Source organism: Ornithodoros turicata, chromosome 4 (assembly GCF_037126465.1).
Source record: "Ornithodoros turicata isolate Travis chromosome 4, ASM3712646v1, whole genome shotgun sequence".
Lineage (NCBI taxonomy): Eukaryota > Metazoa > Arthropoda > Arachnida > Ixodida > Argasidae > Ornithodoros > Ornithodoros turicata.
In genome coordinates this window covers 30,772,868-30,783,018 of record NC_088204.1, presented here as the reverse complement: position 1 = coordinate 30,783,018, position 10,151 = coordinate 30,772,868, and the positions used below count along the sequence as shown (strand labels likewise).

At 42.6% G+C, this 10,151-nt stretch overlaps 1 pseudogene; it reads right to left on the bottom strand.

Moving 5' to 3' along the window:
* Nucleotides 1-7,635: 7,635 nt before the first annotated feature.
* On the bottom strand, nt 7,636-9,820 carry LOC135392269 (uncharacterized; annotated as a pseudogene).
* Nucleotides 9,821-10,151: the final 331 nt, after the last annotated feature.

Genomic DNA, 10,151 nt, shown 5'->3' with positions numbered 1-10,151 from the left:
AAAGTGTCTTCTTTATTTCATGGTTACAGAGGATTAATCGAAAATGTCTCTTCTCTTCCTCTTTTTCCTTCGATGTCCGCTGCCTGCAATGTCCTTCAAAATCTGTGTGCCTAATTCATTTGAGCTTGCTCTCAGTGCTTGCTTGATGTTTTGCCCTTCAGATAACTTTTTCGCCAAATTTTTGGCTGCGCTCATCGCAGTACGGGCTATGTAAGGCTTTGCACGATGCAATAGTGGCAATGCTAGCTTATGCAAAGAACTAAAGAAGCCATTCCCAGTTTGAAAGAGAGGTCCTTTGTATGGCACTAAATCACCAAGTCCCGATCCATAATGGATCTCTGGCACTTCTTTAAGATACATTTTTGAAGTGTAGAACTAGAGCTGTACGACCTGGTCCTCTAAAATGAAGTGGACGACCTGTCTCATCATACAACTTAATCGAAATTGACGTGATTTCGTTCTGTAACAGCTTCAAATATTGCACGTCATGGAAGCTGTAATGAATCTGGGGATCATCTTTATGTAAATATGGGATGAGTTTCAAAATGGGAAACTTTTTTGCACCTATATGAGATGATTCGATAATGTCACAATAAATCATGAAATTATGAAACAATGGTTTAAGATTGAGTGGTGTGGTTCCGGTGGTGGTGTTTGCAATAGACTGAATTGGTGCGAAACCCAACATATTACTCAAATATTCAGAAAGATCTATAGTTACTCCATCAAGTGGAGTGAAAGTAAACAGCTGTGTATCTTCATTGTACGTTAGTATAGCATTGCTGCCTATCACACCTCTGATAGCTTGTAGAAGCGAACGTGGTGTCTCGTAATAATTTGGTGGAATTTGGACTTCTTCCCTTGCAAGTATTACTTTTTCTAGAACAACACCAAAACTGAATGTAAATGGATCTCCAATGTATTGTGTTGTATTTTCTAACAGTTTACTGGAGTTTAATTTGAGGAGTCTCTTGAGTTGTTCAGGGATAACAAAGAGACGTGGGACCAATAATGTATAGGTATTGTTTTGAAATAGCATCTTTCCATCGATTTCATATCTTTTAAAGAAGCGATTTAGTGTGACAGTGATAGGGCGACCTGGTATGAATATGATTGGAGCATATTTTGTAATGATAGTCACCTCTTCCTTTAAAAGCATCTTTGAGATAGCTTCCTCTCCCATGTACATGTTCTGACGTGGGACTTTAGCACCTGCAACTTTCAAACCCTGTATAGTGGACACACCCATGGCTTGTTGCAGTTCTTCATCCAAAAACTTAATAGAACGAATTATTTGAGGTAGTTGGAATGTGTACCTTCCATCAACATAACCAAATGCGATGTTGAATTCTTTTAAAAAATCTTGCAGCGCGTGTTCCAAAGTCGATATCACAACAACTTCCTTACACAGCTCAATAATGCTTCTGGAAGTAATATGTATAGTAGCATCGTTAGTCCGTGGAACGTTGTAGAATACATTAGAGATGGAAAGTTCATGCAGGCTGACTTCATATTCTTCATTCACTTGTAGTGGTGCACTCAGAGTGATTGTAAAGTCATTGAGACTGTTGTTCGGGTGCATATCCATGCAATCATTGGATAGGAGATACATGTAAAAATCAGAACTTCGCGACATCTTGGGCTGGAACCCAGGAATTAAATGAGTCATTGTAACCTAGCCATTTCACTTTATAATGTGTGACACCGTTTATTTTCTTTCGACTTACTATGCGTTCAATCGGGTATGGGTCGTCTTGCGATTTCACTACACGTTGCAATTCATTGGCATAGTAAGTTGCATCGTCTTCGACCCCATCTGGTCCAGCTATGTAAAACACCGGTGGATCGGAGTTCTTGTATCGTGTGATCGTGTAGACAACTAAGGACCAGTGCCCAATGTACCCCTTGTCAAAAATTGATCTACTTGTGAGTACGCGCACCTGATCACCGATATTCAATGTAATCTTGTTTGGTTTGTTGTCATTTTTACTGTGAAGTCTGTTGAATAGTTCAATCTCGTTATTTTTATCGACGTCGTTCGGGGCCATCTTGATAGTCGAGTGATATGATGAATTGTAGTCGGCGATGATCTTTGGGAGAACAGCAATGTACTTGTGATGACCTTTACTGGCGAAATAACGATAAAGTCTAGCTTTAATAGTTTTGATAGCGCGTTCAACGACCGCAGCCTTCAAGGGTGAAAAAGAGCTATACATGTGTATTGAGTGACGTTTACACCATGCTTTCACATGTTTGTTATAGAACTCTCTCCCTCTATCTACCTGCAGGAGATTTGGATAGACTTTATGGCTCCTATACAACTTGATCAATCCTTTCTTCATATCTTCACCACGCTTGGTCTTAATGGGTGTAGCCATGAGTCGTCTTGATAAGCAGTCTATCACAATGAGTATGAAGGAAAATCCTTTATTTTATTTCTTGTACTGTAGGAATGAAATCAGGTCTGCTTGATGAAGATCGTCGATGTGCAGTGAGATGGTCTTTCTTCTCTCAAAATCTACGTCTTCCTTCTTTGTGAAGTGTGTAGACATCATCTCGCTGTAGTTCTTCGATTGCCTGTTTCTTAGAGATGTTTCGACCTCTGCAGTATCGGGCAACCCCCCCCCAAACCAGCGTTTGGATCCCTATAATTCATTCTTCTTCTGTGATATATTCATCTGATGATGATGATGAAAGCAACTTTGTTCTTTGGGGCGATTTATACGTTTCCCAGAGTATACGTTTCCTTGCTTTCCTCTTCTGACGTATTTTGTGTGGCTGCAAGAACTTTGCCACTTTTCGGTACCAGGCAGGCTTCCCTTTCTTGTGTCCGGACAGATGCAACACCAATTCTTTTATATTAGAACCAGCGATTGTTTGGTTGTTATGAATGATTTCTCCCTTATCATTCCAAGTCAAGCTCCTAGGTAGCACTGAGACTACATGTCTTACTTTTTTAATGTTGACATTAGAAGGAAGCGAATTGTAATCAAATGAGCGTCCCATTGGAAGTGACTCATCATTTTTTTCTTCCTGTACTGTGGATGCTGGCTCTGTTTCATTAGATGGTTTCCGATGATTTTTTATAATGTAGTAGATAGCAGTTAACATTCGTTTTACTTTAATATCATCGCTTTCGTTAGATTCCAGAATTGATTCGATAGGAGTCAATACCTCAACCTTTGTAGCCATTTTTTAGACACCTACCGTCTTTGCTAGAGCACGATCTGCGACACCACCGAGCACACTGGTTAATCCCGTGAGTAATAAGGGGATTAGTGGCACTAATCCACCCCTCTGACGATAGAGGAAGGATCTTAGTCTTTTTGGTGATTTGTGCAGCGTTTTATATGCAATGTATCGAATGGTGTGTTTATACTTTTCCAGCTCTTTGAACAATCTGGGCGGTAGCTTAATATTACCATTCAATATATTCTTACAGACTTCAGAAAGAGCTTCTATGCTATGAGGTGGCGCCTCCTTTAAAATCTCATCGCGCTCTTTAGGTGTACATGTTGCAAGGGCTTTTAGAAAAGTTAAATGATGACGCAGAGTTTTCATTTTGGCAAGAAAACAAACTGTCGAATATTTCCAGTAATGCCTGTTCGCAGACGAAATTGAGACTGCGTCAGAGGGTGTAGGTCAATCACTAGATAACCAAATGGTTTCTCTGTTGCCTGCTCAAATGCACTGATAAAGTATGGTAATTGAGCTTTGCCGAAGATCTGGCGTCCTAAAAGTTCCAGCTGCGTGCGTGACCTTAAATTATTAAATAATATTATATATGTGCTATTGTGAGATAATGTTCTATAGTTGACGTCGTTGTGAAATAAGTACTGACAAAGAAAAACAATGGATGCGTTCTTATGATGTGATGCTCTCGTATAGAGATGAACCATTTCTTGCATAACATTCTTCTCAGTCATGAGATCGTCGACTATAATCAAAGTAGGCACGCTCTCATCCCATGTCTTTGGTAGCTCTTTCTGGAATGTAACATCATTTGCGAGTTCATTTTGCCAGGTCGCATCATATTTGCTAACGTAAAAGATTTGCTCTGGGACTACAGTGAATACTGTAAGATTTCTTAAAATGTTACAAACGGGATAGGTTTTACCCGACATGGAAGGACCGCAAATGATAACCCTTGCAGGGTGGATAAAAGCAAATCGACCTGCGTCAGACATCATGATGCAAAAGTAAATGAGACAATGAATAAGTGATGGTGTGAGAAATGGATTTATTGTACATCTCACCAATCGATTTGATCGTCTTGACTTTTTGCGGAACGACGCTTCATTTCTATAAGACACTCGTGTGCGAGGAACCTCCTCACAGCTTCTGCTTTTGCTTCATATATTTCTTGTTTAAGTCGCCATTTTTTCTCGTCCGCCGTCTCCCGCTCATCATCATATTCCTTTCCAAAACATCGAGTGAACAGCTTCCATGCAGCTCCCATTTTGTGTAGAAAGTTGATAGGTGAGTTGATCGTTGGTAAATGACGATTAAAACTCCCCGCTCGGGGATGTATTAAAAGATGTGGAAAGGGAATAAGATGTATTTTGCATGTTCATGCATGTTCAAACGCGAGAAGGAAACCCTTCTCTATGCGCGGCCGCGAAACGCGCGGGGGCGGTCTTGGCTCGCGCTCCTCCTTGGGCGGAAAGTATCCTGCTCCAAATATCCTCCGATATTAGACGATAGCGATGGTCGAAAGTATCCACGTCGATTTAATCCTCCTACGTCTACTATTCACTGATCGCTAATGCGCCAAAAAAACGTTAATCATCATCATCACTACTCACTGAGACTCGAAGAGAAATGCATCCCTTTTATTTAGACGTCGTCATCGTCCTCTAGATCGGAACTGTGTTCCCAATACAGATTATCCAGGCTAAAGTTGGACTTCGTTTTCGTCAGTCTCTCCGCCGCTAAGATGCGGTCGAGCGTCTTCATCTTGTCCTGACACATTTCTTGACGTGCTTGCAAGCATTCCAGGCGGTGGGCTTGAAAGGCTTCCTCCACGATGCCGCGAATAAATTCGCGAAGTTCTTCGTTTTTTGTCTTTCCTCGCCGCCGAGAAACGCAGGAGAATAAACCACACATGGTGTTTTCTACGTGTCGGTCAGAATGATGACGCGAGCGCGGTGCGCGCTGCCTTTATACAGATAAACGCGCGCAAAGAAGTGAGAGCGAAACCGAAATGAAGAAGCCACCCGGCGGCGCTAGGGGCGCGAGCGCAGCGGGAGGAGTGGAGAGCCAAAACCGAAACTATAGTGTACTAGATATTAGGGGTAGTGTGTTCAGGCAAGCGCCCACCGTGGCGCAGCGAATGTCGACGGCATGAGATGGCGCTACCATAGCACGGGTTGTAGGGAGTCCGTAGGTACACCGTAGGAGATTGCATTGTATTTGTCTTTCCGGTATCTTCGAGCGACGTGTGATGCGCGCAGGGGCCACCAGCTTCTTCCAACGTGTTCCGAGATCGTTTCCCTTTGTTTATGGAAAGTGTAGATAAAAATAAACCGTTGCAGCAGAGATAAACTGACCTTATCGGAATCACGAAGGTGGGCCAGTCTTTTGACCACGCGATCGTTAAGGGAAGTGTCGGAATAAAAAAAGCCAAACGGGTACAGTAGCCTCGAACATAGAAACTAACTAATTACTGAAATAAGAAAATATACTAAATACGTCCAAAGTGGACGGAGACTACAGACAATGTCACTGAGCTCCCAATAACTTTGTGTATTGGGGAATTACAATGAAATAAACTGGAAAGCTGGTAGTGGCTGAAATGGTCAGGCAGGAGTGGGGCATGATCCCACAACCCTTGTGTCTCCCAGCCTCAGGAGAACTTTCCATCATGTTCACTAGGAATTACAGCACTCGTCGTGGACCACACACCCGACTCACTGAAAGTAATAAATGAGGCAGTGTCAAGAGTCAACTTTGTTTTATTGCACTATACTGAAATTCAACTTATCTCATACTACTTATTGCACTATACTGACGAAAGTCATTGCAAAATGGATAACAATGTGATATACATAACCATACAGCCTTCCTCTAGGAACCAAAAGGTGGCAGTGCTTCCAAAACCCGTTAACAAAAAATGGACCAAAACTAGTACAGGAAACCATTTTTCAGGGATGTTCACGAGCAACGGCTAATTTTACTGTGAAGCTTCCTTTTCCTTTGTGCTTCTTTCGATTGGTTCAATAGTTCAATAGTTTATTGAAAACATCAAAGACGAATACATGAGCAAATAAAGGACCGAGAGGGCAGGCCCTGTAAATTGGTCCTTGTAAGTAATCAGTGATGTATGAAATAAGCGTGTGGGGAAACATTATTACACGTAAAAATTACATTCAGCATTACATAAGACAGAACTACATGCTACAACATATTACACATATTATATTGCTGCTATATAAAAAAGAAGAAAAATAAAATAGAAAAAAGAAAACATATGTCAGTGTCAGCTAAGCACTAACACAAGAAAATGTGAACAGTAGACCGAATTAGACTCATTGTCAAGTCCCGTGACGGACGTGCTATGTGTCGCGAAAATACATTTTACAATGGCCTTTAAATAATCTGAAACTACCTAACGAGCGTATGGAATTCAGAAGACTGTTCCAAAGGCGAGCACCGAAAGATGAAAGAGAAAAAAAAAAACGTAGTTAGTACGATATGTTGGACATTGAAGTGATAGGAGCTGATTTCTGAGAGGGTACAGGGTGGCGAGATGCCGGAGCTGCATCTGATATCTAACAGAACATCCGTAGAATACGGCATGCATCAGTTGAGAGACTGATTTATTTCAGAAGGTTAGATACGGTTGGGACACCTAACTCAGAAAAGGCAAAAGACACAGATTCCCTGGGACCAATGAAAAGAATAGTGCGTAAGGCCCTTTTCTGTGCCATGTACAAGGGATCAACGTTGGAAGGATAAGTGAGACCGTAAACCTCTATGCCATAACTAATGTGCGAATGAATGAGGGCATACTACACAGTTAGCAATGTGTTGGAGGTCGCGAGGTGCCGAAGCGTGGATAGTGCGAACAAACCTCCCGCAATTTTACGACGAACAAAATCAATGTGATGATGCCAACTCAAGTTTTCATGTAGAACGAGGCTCAGGAAACCAACTGAGGGAACACGAGTGAGAACGTGACTGCCGAGCGAAATTTGATTATCATCTAGGTCAACGCGCTTTTGAGGGGAATGAAAGACAAAGTAGCATGACTTATCGAGATTAGCAGCTAATCTGTTTGATAACAACCACTGATGAAGTTTTCCAAGAACAAGGTTCGCTTTATGGGAGAGTGAAGTAAGCGTTTCACCTTCCACAAATATGTTCGTGTCGTCAGTGTAGAGAAAGCTGGTAGAGTTTAAATAATCTGGCAGATCGTTAATGTAAACAAGAAAGAGAAAGGGACCAAGAATGGAACCCTGTGGGACGCCTGTGGACAAAGAACCCAAACGAGATTTCGTGCCATCCTGTTGGACAAACTATTTCCTGTCGTGTAGAAAGTCCCGAAGCAGCCTGAGTGGCGTGCCTCTCACACCATATCTATGTAATTTTTGGAAGAGTATCTCATGCTTAATTAGGTCAAAGGCCGTCGTTAAGTCAATAAAAATGCCCATGGTTAAAAGCTTTCCTGCCAAGGTTAATGCCCTTGACATAGAAATGTAGCCTTGTCAATACGTAAAACTTCACCACGGCAGCTGTCAGAGCCTCTGCATGCTGGCTGCAACCAACAGAGTAATCAAACTCGCACTTCACCAACATCATGACATCAACTATGCTGTCCCTGGACAACTCATCCTGACTGAAGAAAGATGTAAATATGTCCTCCAGTTTCTTGACTGCTTGGAAGAGACTGCGAGATAGATAAAATAGACCACCTTTGTCACAGATGATGGTAAAATTGTGCTCGTCGCCTTCCTCATCCCAACTCCCCAGAAGAAGGCCTCTGCATTCTAGGCAATCGTTGTGGGCGAGGAACTTGCGAGCCACGTAGCCCGCCATATAATGAATGAGCCTGCCATCACTCTTTTGTTCGACATACCCACTGTGTTCTGCAGGGACGGTGCAAAGGATGTCCTCTGCTGACGACAAGTTTCCTGACTCAATGGCGCTGTCAAGTTGGACGCTTGGTTCCGGAGCAGACACATCCTGAACATCAAGCAAAGAGTTAATTTCTTCAGGGACTTCAGCATTGACTGCATGTGCTGATTTGGCAAGATTGTAGAATGACAAGCAGTTCACCACAATCAAAAACTCTGTTGGGGTGGGGTGGTCATTGGTGGAACCACAAGACTGTCTGACAATTCCAAAAAAGCTTTCCAGAGGGTCCTGGCTCAAGCGACTTGTCATCAAATTTTTAAAGCCATCTGTTACAAGGTAATCAAGTAGAGCTATGGTACTGGATATTGTAATCTTAGGCCGTCTGCAGTTGAAGCACTCAAAAATCCAGCACCTTTTGCATGGGACTCCCAACGGCTAAGGAATGCAAGAAAGTCCTTCAGGCTTTGCAGGTCCTTCGAGTTCGGGCTCAGGGCTCTTGCAGTGAAGCGAGACGTCATGGCCCTGATCAGGCAGTTGATGGTTCTGGAAGTTAAAAGCAGTGTCATATCTTACAGTGTTTCAATTTGTTGATACTGCCCAAGGGCCAAAAAATGATCAGAATTAGTGCCAGTTGCAACTGATGACTATTCCTTACCTGAAGAAGGACACTGTTGCATCGATGCTACCCCATGATGTCTCCAGTCGGTCCCTGTAGAATTGCAGGCCATTGATGACTCTGTCTCCAAAAAGTTGGAAGGCATAGGTCACCCGCATTTTTTCAAAATTATTGGGCTGCAGGTGCACGGACGTGAATGTCACGGACACCTAGCTGGCATTGCCTTAACAGTGACGTTGCTGTCAATTTTGAATGTTTCCCTTACCGGCTCCATGAAAACCTAAAAAATGGAAAGAAAGTGTCACACTCTCTCCTTTATAACAAATTACCCAACCAGAATCACTACTATAAAGCATACCATGCCATCAGGTGTGTTGAATGGGTGCTTAAGCAATGCGTTCCTGAGACACTTGATTAAATGAGGGAAATCCGAAAGGAAATGTAGATGCCGTGACGGATCGACAGGGTGCTGAAGCTTGCAGATGACTTTGCCCGACTTGACACCAATTCCCAGAATCTTCCACATCCTTCGATTCCAGGACGCACCATCGCAGGTAATAAAGTCAACCAAAAGTCCACTAGATTCGGCAAGTATTGTTGCTTCAATTATGATTTTGGCAAGCAGCTCTGCCTTCACGTTCCCACTTGTGGCAAAGGCACCGATAATTTGCATCCACTTCCCTGTGAAGGGGAGAAACATGATGACCATGCCATGGTCACATGGAGCATTTGCTTTGTCAGCCGTGAAGCAGCCCAGGTCAACAAATCCTTCTATCTGCCCTGTGGCAGTCACAGTCAGGTGCTCAGTCAGCTTTATCTCATCAATTAGCAGGCCCCCGTGCCTTTTGAAACTGGTCAGTTCCTTTGTTTTCCGCTTCAGTGCTGCGAGTACCTTGTGACAGAAGCCAAATCCGCTCTTGTAATGCCTCAAGTATATCTTTAAGGTGCTCTGCTTGGCAGCGAAATTATATTGTGCTGGCGAAGGTGCTCGTAGAGTCTGGGGCTTTTCATTTTCATTATAATGCATTCTAAGATCCAGTCTTTTGAGTATGTGTTCCCTTTTGGGCTTTTCCTCTTTGCTGGCCACAGCATCATCCATGCAACGTCGCATAACATGGCGTACTGCATCCTTTATTGAGGATCCGCCTATTAGGGAAAGGTGTGAGATCTGTAACAAAAAAATAACAGAGATGAAAAGTTGTAGTGTAATGGAGTGCAAAGACAAGATCACTAGAAATGTATTTTTTAACTATCACAAGTTCGAATAACAGATGCTCATTCAAATATGCGATGAGCAAAAACTATGTTTTGGATTTGTATAGCAAGCCTGCAGTTATTTGTGCTCCATATTACTGACAATGCTCAGGCACAATGCTGCTGTTATTGTCTCAAATGCGCTTTTGCGCCAAAAACCTCCAATTATCATCATCATGTCTCAAATGCTGAACAATGGTGTCTG